Source organism: Ochotona curzoniae, unplaced genomic scaffold (genome assembly GCF_017591425.1).
Source record: "Ochotona curzoniae isolate NIBS_2020 unplaced genomic scaffold, NIBS_Ocur_1.0 contig_1014, whole genome shotgun sequence".
Taxonomy (NCBI): Eukaryota; Metazoa; Chordata; class Mammalia; order Lagomorpha; family Ochotonidae; genus Ochotona; species Ochotona curzoniae.
Genome location: NW_024464920.1, coordinates 14,748,805 through 14,760,957, shown reverse-complemented (window position 1 = coordinate 14,760,957; position 12,153 = coordinate 14,748,805). Strand labels below are relative to the sequence as shown.

At 42.8% G+C, this 12,153-nt stretch overlaps 1 protein-coding gene across 1 annotated transcript in view; it reads right to left on the bottom strand.

The window, feature by feature from the left end:
* The window catches only part of POC1B (POC1 centriolar protein B), a 160,071-nt gene that overhangs the window by 37,636 nt on the left and 110,282 nt on the right, over positions 1-12,153 (bottom strand). The gene's annotated exons all lie outside the window — the stretch shown is intronic.

The following is a 12,153-nucleotide window of genomic DNA, read 5'->3' as shown; positions in this document are numbered from 1 at the left end:
TGGGGGAGGGAGCATTAGGAAATAGAGAAATATGACTTTAAATATATATCTATTAAAACTTTTAGCTGAGAAAAAAAACATGATTTAAATAAATGCCAGAATCTCAGAAATAATATATAAAAATCCTTTGCATCGCACTTGACACCTAATAAGTATTCAATTAAAAATGACGACCATGATGAAAGATGCATCCATCATGGAGTCATTGAAACGCTGGTTGCTTTATTTACAGTTACAGAAAATCAAATGAGTGACAAAAAATTCTCCATGAGTTATAAGAAGTGATGATAATGCATACTTGTGCAGGCCGTGCTAGCAAATAGTAAAGATTATCAAGTCCGTTGTAATCACGAAGACAAAGTCCCTTGGGAACACAAACTTTTTCCATAATGATATTCTAAGGCGAAAGGTGTTCTCAGCATAAATGCTGCCACACAGCATGACTTTGCTCTTCCGATCGCCAAACTGACCAGATACAGCAGTTTGTAGATAAGTCAGTTAGCTACACTTCTATCTCAAACATTTGTGGGTTACATGCATAATAGCACATATGAATAATCGAGGTGAAGTACAAGTATAGCTATATACAGAAAATCTTCGGACCAAGGCACACAAGCAAACTAAAATTTTCCACAGGTAGGATTTTTTTTTCATGTAATTCCTATTCCCACCATGGTTTTTAGTAGCCAGGTCCCCAGACTTGAACAATGGTTAATGTTTAAAAAGGTACAGCGTGTTCTGGTTAACAGCCCTGCTCATTTCCTCTTCCTGCTGGTGCAGCTGTGACTGTAGGACCCGAGGAAGGGCTTTCCATCACAGAAGAATACATGAAAAATGGTGCTCAAGTCACAATAAATGTGAGATTAAAGTCCCTTGAAGATAAGGAAGTTGCAGCCTTAAGGAAAACTTGACCTGGACCTCCATAAGGGTAATTTACGGCAGTTTGTGGAAATCACCCACAGCCACCACTGAAATATGTGGAAGGATTCAGACAGGAAATGAAGGAAATGCTGCACTCAACTGAAAGCACAGTGGGATTTAAATAAGCTGAAAATAGACTGCTGAGGAGCTGACAGGGAGACTGCTGGCACTGGTTTGCCCTCTCAACTACCAAAGTGGGAAGAGCCGTACGGGCTGCCTGACTATCAAATCCAGAATACAGTGTTTTCAGTCTTCCAACCATGTTCCTTCCTCTTTTTATTCATCCCATTTCTCACTAAGTCTCTGTACTACTACCCCGTGCCAGCTCAGTGTAACAACTGATACGTTGTGTACATGATAAACACCAACTTCTTCCTATTACCCCAATTAGTTCTGCTTCCTTCAGTCTGTGCTTAAAACTCAATTTATCGGAGAGGTTTTGCCCGCTGACCTCATGGTCATTCCTTGTCATGACAAATCCTCATTGGTTGGTTGTTCACTGATTGACTTGTGAGGACCGTATTTACTTGTACCAGGCATCAGGCTTGGTGCTGGGGCTACACTGATGAGTGTATCTGTCACTGCCCTCATGGAGGTCACAGTTCACACGAAGAAAGAAAACATCATAATAAAATGTGATAAGAACAATATTTGAGATAGGCACACGGAAGCACAAACACATTCATCCTCTGGAGTGTCAAGTGGCTTCCTGGAAAAGCTGATGCCAGCAGTGGGTTTTCTGGGAACAGTAGATGTTGGGCAGGCAAAGGAAACCGGGGGAGGGCACAGATGACAGGAGAGTACTTCATAAAAGTCTATGGGAAAACAGAATTTCAAAAGAAGCTTATTTTTATTGCCAAGAGGACCCTTGAGACTCATGCATAGTTTTTTTTTTTTCACATTATACATTTTACATGAACTTTTTGAAGATATTCCACATTTGCCAAGGTGGAGCTGGCGAGGAACAAATGAGATGGCCTTGTATACCACATATGCTTTCACCTGGCAGGAAAGTCTTTGCATGTGGGGTTCTTCTCCTCTTACTAAATTGCAAGCTCTTCCAAGAACCCTGCTGTTTGTTTTCTCTTCTTCCTCGTGGGTCTGTTATAATCTCCAGAGATGGTTTTCAAAGCATGTGTCCCACCATTACCAACTCATTGACCACCTCCTTGCCATACTTCCCATCAGTGCTAACAAGACCCTGTGGCTATGAAAAGACATTGTCATGTTCTTAGCAGCAAATCTTTTATCAGCTGTCAGAATAGACTCAGGATGGCATGCAGTTCTGACTCAAAGCAGGCACGTGCTGCCACTGGGACAGTCATCTCACCCAACCAGACTTCACAGTTCTAATCCAACACTACCTTTCTTTTTAAAGACTTATTTATTTAAAAGGCAGAGTGACACACAGAGAGAGATAGGGGAGAAAAGAGGGAGGGAGGGAGAGGTAGAAATCTTTTATCTGCTGGTTTACTCTTCAAATGGCCACAATAGCCAGGTCTGGCCCAGGCCAAAACCAGGAGCCAGGAATTCCATCTGGGTCTCCCATATGAACGGCAGGGGCCCAGGCACTTGGGTCATCAGCTACTGCCTTCCCAGATGCATCAGCAAGGCTTGGATCAGAAGGAGAGCAGCTGGAATTCAGATACTTCACAATGGAATGTCAATGTTGAAAGCAGTGACCTGTACTCCCACAACAACGTCTCAAACACCATCTTTCTACTATTTCATTCTTAACTTTTGTTGTGATTGGTTAGCTATTACTCTCCAAAAAGTTTGAAGATTCCACATGGAGTCTGCTCAGCATGTAGAAGTTTTGACATTTTCATGCAAAATACAGCTCCTTCTGAGTTTAGATATCATACTCCAAAAGTTCTGTGCCAATTAGCCTATAAGGTTTCATTGGATAATAAAACATGTCACTAAGCAAATATGGAATGGAAAGACTCCTTCTCCTACAGAAAATGTAATCATATTCCTTTTTAAAAACATTTTTAAAGATTTATTTACTTGTATTGGGAAGGCAGTTTTACAGAGAGAAGAAGAGAAAGTTCTTTCATCCACTGGTGCACTCCTAAAGTGGCCTCAATGTTTGGAGCTGAGCCAATCCAAAGGCAGAAGGCAGGAGCTTCTTCTGGGTCTCCCATATGGGTGCAGGGTCCCAAGGCTTTGGAACATCCTTGACTGCTTTCCCAGGCCCCAAGCAGGGAGCTGGAAAGGAAGTAGAGCAGCCAGGATACACATTGGTACCCACATGGGATCCTGGGCATATGCAAGGTGAGGACTTTAGCCACTAGGCTACTGCACTGGGCCTGTAATCATATTTCTTAAAACTAAAAATTAATGTGGTTGTGGTCGATACTTCAAAAGTTGCCCATGCTGGGTGATTCACTGTCCCCACCTTATTCATCAGAGCTTATTTAAAGGTGGAAATTTTTGGTAGACCAGCTAGCCAGTGCCTATGAGTCTTTATCAGCCCTGAGCCCCTCCTCTGTACAATGAAAAGTTGGGTCCTGCAGGACTGAGGATGAGCGTAGATATGTGTGTGTTGTTTCTGGCCTTTTCTTTGGCCCCGGGGTAAGCAAACCTCCACATTCCAAGGCTGCCCAATTGCCAACCTTCACGGGTGGATAAATCCCAGTATTCCCCCACCGCTGGAAGTCAAGGGTGGAAGAGAGAGCAGAGGTTGAACAACAGCAGAGTAAATGCAAATAAACAAAAGAGAGAGAAGGGAAAAAAGAACACCCAGCAAGTTTTCTAGGCTCCACTGCTCCAAAGCTGTAATGCCAAAGTTATGACATTAAAGGAACAGAAACTGCAGGTTTCCAGCTGACTCTTCCTTGGCAGAAAGGGCTAAGACCTAGCCCATCTCTGGGCAGAGGAAAGGTAAATCCTGGAGTTTGAGGTTAAGTGGGGGAATTCTCGTTGTTGACTATGAAGCTTTTAGAACTACCAAATAAAACACAAGTCATAGGAACTTTACTTCTCAAGGCCCAGCAGCATAGCCCAAGTTATATTCTGATGTAATTATGAAACTAATGGCCTGGGTTAAATTCCCCAGTTAGAATGTCCAAATCTTGGTGGTATTCTAATAAGCAAACATCCTATGAATAAGAGGGTTAGATAAAAACCACTTCCAAACCGAGCTGCATTACTGAAGAGGGAACAGAGGCAACCAATGCCTGCTTACTAACTAGAGCTTCGAGGAACTCAGGTCAAGAAGCCCCCTTCAAACGTATTAGAAGGAGTTTTATGGCAATTTTTTGAGAAAGAACTTACTTCCGGAGTGAATTTTACTCTAAGGCTGGGTGCCTTTGTTAGCCTAAAGGTGTCAGTACTGGGCTCAGTGTGGTAGTGCAAAGTTTATGGGTGATGGCATCTGATATGGCTCCAGTTTAGGTCTTGCCTGCTCCACTTCCAATCAAGCACCCTGCTTATGATCTGGGAAAGCAGCAGAGAATGGCTCAAATCCTTGGGACCCTGAACCTACATGGTAGATTGATAAGAAACTCTTGGCCCCCAGGTTTGGATCACCTCAGCTTCAGCTACTGCTGCCATTCGGGGTGTGAACCAGTGGATAGAAGATCTTTCTCGCTTTGTCTCTCTGTAAATATGCCTTTCCAATAAAAATAAATAATTCTCTCTCTCTTTGTATCTTCTCAGAACATAGCTATAATGGTTACATTGGGAAAGGTTTGCAGTCCCTAAACAGTGGGCACCTCAAGGTAGTTTGCTCTCCCCTTCTCTTCTACAGTTCTCGCTTTTTGCCCATCCCATTGTGGCAATTGATGATAAAACCAACACACTGTTTTCTGCTGGACCTTGAATACTAGGGAGGGTGGTAGCCTTGCCTTACAGCCTGTCCTTCGCAGGGAGGATGGCACGCAGCAGGTGAGCAGTGGGTGAGAGTGGATACTCTGCACTGTTCTGCAAGGTACTACTTCACTTGTCCAACTCTCTGTCCCTTTCCAATCACAGTTCAGAGGAAAGTAGAAATCAGGACATGTTTTTCAGCATGTCAGCACCCAGAACCATGGTTAAAGGCAGCAGGTTGGTAGGAATGGAACTAAGGGAAAGTATTTCTTAACATAACTTGGGTTAATTAAAGGATAGTGCCTGAATTTTCCACCCAGCACAGCATTACTGGAGAGATTTCCTATTAAATGGCTCTCAGTTCCAGCAAAACGTAAGTTCAAAGCAACGATCTAACCATCAATGTATTTTATAGGTAACTCTATGGCTTTACTGATCAGAGCTTTCTGATCTGTTGGGAAATACCAGCACCCCAGCAACAGGCAGGAATTTCTGGGGAGACTTGAACTTCCACCAGTAGATGAATTCTATAGACAGATACAGACAGATGTACGAGATTCCTCAGTCTTTCAAGATGAGCAGGTTGAGCAAGGGAAGTCATGATCGGACTCCTTTAAGAATAAACTAGGTGGATGAACCTGCCACTGAGAGTTTCTGGTCCAAATCCATTTCTTTAAAAAAAAAAAAAAAGAATGTTTAGTGGATAATGCCATGGAATATCAGGTTAAGTTGGTGTTGCTGGAATCTCATATCAGAGTTGTGGTTTTAGTCCTAGTCACTCTGCTTCTCAACCAGCTCCTTGGTGATGTGCTTGAGACAATGAGCAGCAACAGCTCAAGTTCTTGGGATTCTGTCACCCACGTGGGAGCTCAGATGGAGTTCTTGACTCCGGGCTTCAGCCTAGGCCAGTCCTGGCTGTTGTGGCCATTTGGGGAGTGAACGAGTAAGTGGAAGATGTCTTTTTTTTCACTAAGTGCTTAGTGTGTTGGGAACATATGACCAAGCGTGCCATGTTCCTTATTCTCAAGATTCATATATTTTAAGAATGAATGATATAAAAAGGGACAGTTTCCTAAATAGCCAAGCAGGGTGACAGAATGTAAAAGATACTTGATAGGGTCTGGCACTATAGCCTGGTGGTTAAATCCTTGCCTTATATCTGCCTAGGATCCCATATGGGCTCTGGTTCATGTCCCAGCCACTCCACTTCCCACCCAGCTCCCTGCCTGTGGCCTGGGAAATCAGTCAAGGATGGCCCAAAGCCTTGGGATCCTGCACCCATGTAGAAGACTTAGAAGAAACTCCTGCTCCTGGCTTTGGATTGACTCAGCTCCAGCTGTTGTGGCCACTTGGGGAATGAACCAGCAGACATATCTTTCTTTCTGCATCTTCTTCTCTCTGTAAATCTGCCTTTCATATATATATATATATATTTTTGTTTGTTTGTTTGTTTGTTTTTTTTTTTTTAAGAGAGAGATTGGTACAAGGAAGACATAAGTAAGGAGAGTAAGGCCCCTACTTCTTCAAGCCCAAACATCAAAAAGACCTTAAAAGCTCAGGAATCAAGATAGAAAATAATCAGATAAAATATCAATATTACTGAGGTTTCCTTTTGTTTAGTTTCTAATACGGCTCAGTAAGATACTATTGCTGATCTTGTCTTTGTCATTTTAATATTCCATTCTTCATGCATGGTTTTGCCTTCATTATGACTACTTAAAATAGTGTATGAAAAGTTCATCTCAGTGACTGAGGTTTTTCTGCCTAACCTCCCCAAAGTTTGTGCCTTAGGCAACAGCCCGTTCCTGTCTCGGGGAGACTCAGACACCAGGGTGGGATGGGAGGGAGAAGGGAGCTGTGTGTGTTCCAAAGGACACGGAAGGTTTTCAGACTGTTCCTGCGAAGGCTGCAGAACAGCTCTGCTTTGGCTGATGTTCATTAGCCACTTTATTTGTTTGTTGTTTTCTTTGTTTGGAAGAAACAGAGCCTCAAGTTTTAAAAAGGGTCTCTCATATTCTATAAAAACGAAGCAAGGTTACAGTCAGATGTCTCTGGCCCATCACATATATCATGGGGTTTCAGTGTGAGGGAGAGCTGCAGAGAGGAAAGGAGATGAAGTCAGCAAGGCAGGAAGGTATCAAGTGGGACACCGGATGCCAACTGTCCAGCCAAAGGTATAACAAGTTTCACAGCTCAGCTATCTGCTTCCTCCCAAGCTGGCTTTGTAGAACCCTGACACTGAACTCATTTAACAGATAATTGGTCATTTTACCAGGCCAATTGGCTTACACCTCTCTCTGTCTGCTGGAGAGAAGGACTAACGGGATGATTTTTTTTTTTTAATAAAATGACTATCACAATAAAGGCTATGTTTATGGGGAGGAAGAACAGAAACAGGGAAAGAAAATACTTTAGAAGTGATTCCCAAAATTGAATTCCTTTGGTCAGATCATGTTTGGCACTATATTGCACAACTTGAGGAGCTGACTTCTCACTGCAGTCGATGTTATATGGTAGGCCCTTGGAGTCCTACACAGGATAACAGCTGCCTGTTTGAGAGAGCAATAGTTTATGACAATCCCCTAAATATCCACTGGGGAACTAGAGCTTGACCAATTCACAAATACTAATCCCAAATATTGTGACTACTTAGTTTAACAAGCTGGTTTCTCATTTCTGGAAATGTTCTCCAGTAGGAGTGTTAGATCGTTTTCTGACAAAGAGACATTTTTATTCGTGAATCTTTGCAGTTATTTGAGGAAAGGAAATGTGAGTGTGTGTCAAAAAGTGATGATGATGGGAAATTTGGGAAGACACTGAAAATAAAATCTGTCCATGAAGATTTCAGGATCAGACAACATATCGGATAGATTCGATATAAAACTAAACCAATCATGCCGTTAGGGGAAAACACGGAAGGTTTGACTCATACTGCTGATAAAACAACATGGTAGTCCTAAATATATGTAGCACACATTTTAAAGCAGGTTTTAAAACTATTTATAGAGTGACTCCACCCAAAACAACTGCAAACACAGGAGGGAGGTCAGCGGAGGAAAAGCTTAGGTGTTTGTCAACTCATCTATGATCCAAAGCCAAGAGACCTAGTGAGATCATGGCAAGACTGAGTTCAAACTGAGTCCACACTCTAACACAAAGGTTACAAAGATGAGGTGGGGCCTGCAAGTGTACTGAGAAGGAAGAAGGTAAAGGGGGACTGCAACCCCGTGGGGAAAATCCCTCAGGGAGAAGGTGTGATTTGTACCAGCGGCTGCTGACTGGATATTAAGATGGGCCCACAAGTTGTCTACTGTCTGTATCTACTGGAACATCATAGGTGACCTTGACAGAAGCAGTTTTGATGGAAAAGTGCAGGGACCGTCCTGATGGGAATGGGCTTAGCAATGAATAGGGTCAATTGGGAACAGTGAACAAGGACAAATATTTCCATGGGGGTTTGCTGCAAAGAGAAGGGAAGTGAATCTGTAACTAAAAGGGGAAATCGGGCCAGGAGAAGGCACCTATCTGTTTTTAAAGGTGGCTAAAATAAGAGGTTGGTGTGCTGATGACAATGATTCACAAGAGAGAGGAAAAAACTGACAGTGCAGCAAAGAAAAACAGACTTCTTGGAGTGGCGTCTTAGGGAAAGTGGGGGTGGGGTCCAATGCCTAAAGGGAAGCCAGTTTTTCCACCTTAAGGAAGGGAGGGTGGGAATTATGGCCATAGACAATGGAATATGGGGAGAAGTAATGATGGGTGCTGTGGAAACTTCCAGAGTCATTTATTTTCTCACCAATATAGGAAGCATCGCCATCCGCTGCAAGTGAAAAAGCAGAAGAGTGGAAGGATGAGTTGGCTAGGGAAATGTGATGCAATTACTGGTAAGCATGAAGGAGCTGAACAGGTGCTACTTAAGGACAAAGAAAGAAAAACATGTACAAACTTTCACTTGGCAACACCATATCTAGGCGTTTTTTTCTTAAGGAAATGATTAAGGAACTTTATTAAGACATTTCCTGGCAAAACTGTTAGGAAGAGCAAGAAGTTAGAAACAAAGCCAACAGCCTCACAGTAACTAATTGGTTACATTTAATGCAGTGATGAATCAGTACAGCCTTTCACTGAATTCAGTGTCAGCACAGATACCAAAAGCAGGCTGTGCCACTGCTTACAAAGCCCATCATCTTACATCAGCATGTGCGTTAAAGTGCTGATAGCTCCACTTCTGAGATGACTCCCTGCGTGACCAGCCTAGAAAAGCAGCAGCAACTGGCCCAGCCTTGGGCCTCTGCTGTCCAATGTGGGAGAACAGGATTGGGTTCTGAGCTCTTGGCTTTAGCTTGGTCTAGCCTGCCTGTTGCAGGCATTTAGGGAGTGAACCACACATGGGGGATCTTTCTTTTCCCATTTTTCTTTTTCTGTCATTCTGTCTTTCTAATAGATAAATCCCTTTTAAGAACAAAATTACACTTATTTATTTATTGGAAAACCAGAGTGACAGAGGAACAAGGAAAAGGAAAGGAAGTGGTAGAGGGGGGAAGAAAAAGGAGAAGGAGAGGAAGAGGGAGATGGTGAGAGAGAGAGAGAGAGAGAGAGAGAGAGAGAGAGAGAGAGATCTTCTAGAAGACAGAGAGTAGCTGGGACTCAAAACAACACTCGTATGGGATGCCCATATCCCAGGCAGTGGTTCAACCCACTGCATTACAATGCTAATCCCCGGAAATCTTTTCTAAAAAAAATTATTGACCACATTATTAGAAAAAAATTCTCATGCTTATAAAAAGTTATTTTATGCCTATATCTCTGTGTTAATATTTAAAATTGATATTCCTTGTCCATTCTTTTTTGATTGTATTTTGCAATATTTCTATAATAAGTAGAATGAGAAACTTCTAATGAGAAAAACACTAAAACTTTGCTGAGTGTTACTAAGCTCTGTAGCTCTCCCAGGGTTCCTGTGCCTCTCAGGGTGTCCTACTGCCTGCTATACACAGCATTATCCAGCTGTGAGCTCCTCTATCAAACCATGGAGCCATGTTGCCATCAGCCACATCATTACCACTATAAGTAATGTGATATTCTATTTGTGTAACAATTTACTTCAAAATGCTTTAGTGTAACTAGTTTGTGGTGGTAGGCATTATCTGTAATCAATGACTCCAGAAATAATTAGTTAACATATGGAGTGACCCAATCTAAATCATCTTCTATTTACTGCAGTAAATGGAACACACTTACACTAACCCACACCTAGGGGGAGCTAGCTAGCACAAACAAATGTTAGAAATAATGTTTTTAGTGAAAGGTGTGTTCTCAGTGCTGACATTCTCCTGCACGGGCAAGTGTATAACTTGGGTAAACCCAGCCAGCCACATGCACTCTGGTCCAGGGATTTTAAGTCCTGGGTTGCTCTATTCCATGGAGTAGCCTCTTGCTGAATCCAACTCCAATGGCAATGTGAGTGTATCAACATGTCCATTTCCCACTATGCCTTTCCTGTAAGACACTGGCCAGCAGGCACAGCGGCAAGCAAGGAGCTGTCCCGAGCCATGCCGAGCATCTTTGCCTGCCTGCTTCCTGACAGTGTGCTCATGAATGCAATCACTTGTCCTGAGACGCAGGTAGATTGTGACACACCTACTGGCTTGGTTAAATAACACCCAGTGGCCTCTTAGAGAAAACTACTGGGCAAATTGGACATTTGGCTATAAATAAAAATAGTATTCCGAGGGATGTATGATGGGAATTGTCTCATTAATATATAAAGTAGATGTAAAATCAAACTTACTTAAAGAGGGTTTTTGCTACCTTTGTTTATCTGTTATACAGAATTCACATTTAAAAACTATGCTACCTGGGGCCCAGTGTGGTAGCCTAGTGGCTAAAGTTCTTGCCTTGTATGCCCCAGGATCCCATATGGGAACAGGATCCAGTTTGCATTCTGGGTGCTCCACTTCCCATCCAGTTCCCTGCTTGTGGCCTGGGAAAGCAGTGGAGGACGACCCAAAACCTTGGGACCCTGCACCTGTGTGGGAGGCCCAGAGGAAACTCCTGACTCCTGGTTTGGATTGTCTCAGCTCCAAACATTGAAGCCCCTTGGGGAGTGAACCAGCGGATAGACTGAAAATTCTTCTCTCTGTATCTCCTTCTCTGTATATCTGCCTTTTCAAGAACAATAGAATAAATATTTTTTTAAAAAAGTATGCTACCTATGACCCAGCTTTAAGAGAGCCCCAGGCTTAACTGACTGCTACCTCTGGCCCCTGTTTGATAGATGCTGACACTGGCCCCTCACAGGCATTCCTCAAACGTCAGGGACAGCGGCGTCTCTGCTTGCCTTGCCTCAAGCGCCACTTCCCTTTGAAATGACTCTCCAAGCTGGCATTTCCAGCTCCAAGCTGGCATTTGTAAAGTCTGCACTGCTACTATTTGGATTGTACTCAGTAACTCAGGAGGTTAAAAGTGATTCATATAAACAGTGACTGAGTAAGCAATGACAACACGACCAAGAATAATGTCATAGTTTCATACTGTGTAAAATATTTTATAATCCGTTAACAGCAAACTTGATACTTCCTAAATGTGTTGACTGTAACACAACCTTTTCTATTAGAAGAAAGGGACAAACTACACCTTTCTTCTAACTCCTCATCAAGGAAATTATCAAGTGGGGCTGTTCTTTTCATCCTGTATTCTTTTCCTCTTACTGTTCAGGACTGTAGCAACAGCACACTCACACCGTGAATGGTGGCACTTAACCTCCTGTTTATTCCCTTAGGTACACCTGCCTGACTTTGACCAAAGATCAAAGTGAACATTTCCAATCATGGAACAAGCTGACCTCATGTTGCCTCTAAGATGACACTCCGAGGAACAGACACGAGAGGAATGTGCACACCAATTCAAAGGGAACAACTGTGGAATCCAAAGTCAGGGGAGCTCTATAAAATAATTATTGTGAATTTCTCAAAATTTTGCAAGTCATATACAAAAAGGAAAGATTAAAAATCAGGGCAGAGGCCAGCATTGTGGCATAGTGAGTAAACCCACAGCCTAGAATGTTGGCATCCCATATGGGTACTGATTCAAGTACCAGCTGCTCCACTTCCAATCTAGCTCTCTGCTGATAGCCTAGGAAGAGCATGGGAGGATGGCTGAAGTGTTTGGGTACCCACACCCACGCAGGAAACCTGGATAAAGCTCCTAGAATTTACCCTGCCTCTGCCCTGGCTATTGTAACCATCTGGGGAGTGAGCCAGTGGGTAGAAGATCAATCAAACTCTCCATCTGCACCCCCCTCTTTTTTTTTAAGCACCTCCCTCTTTATTTTTATTGAAAAGGCAGATTTTTATTGGAAAGGAGATACAAAGAGAAACATCTTCCATCCACTGGTTCACTCCCCAAGCGGCTGCAATAGCT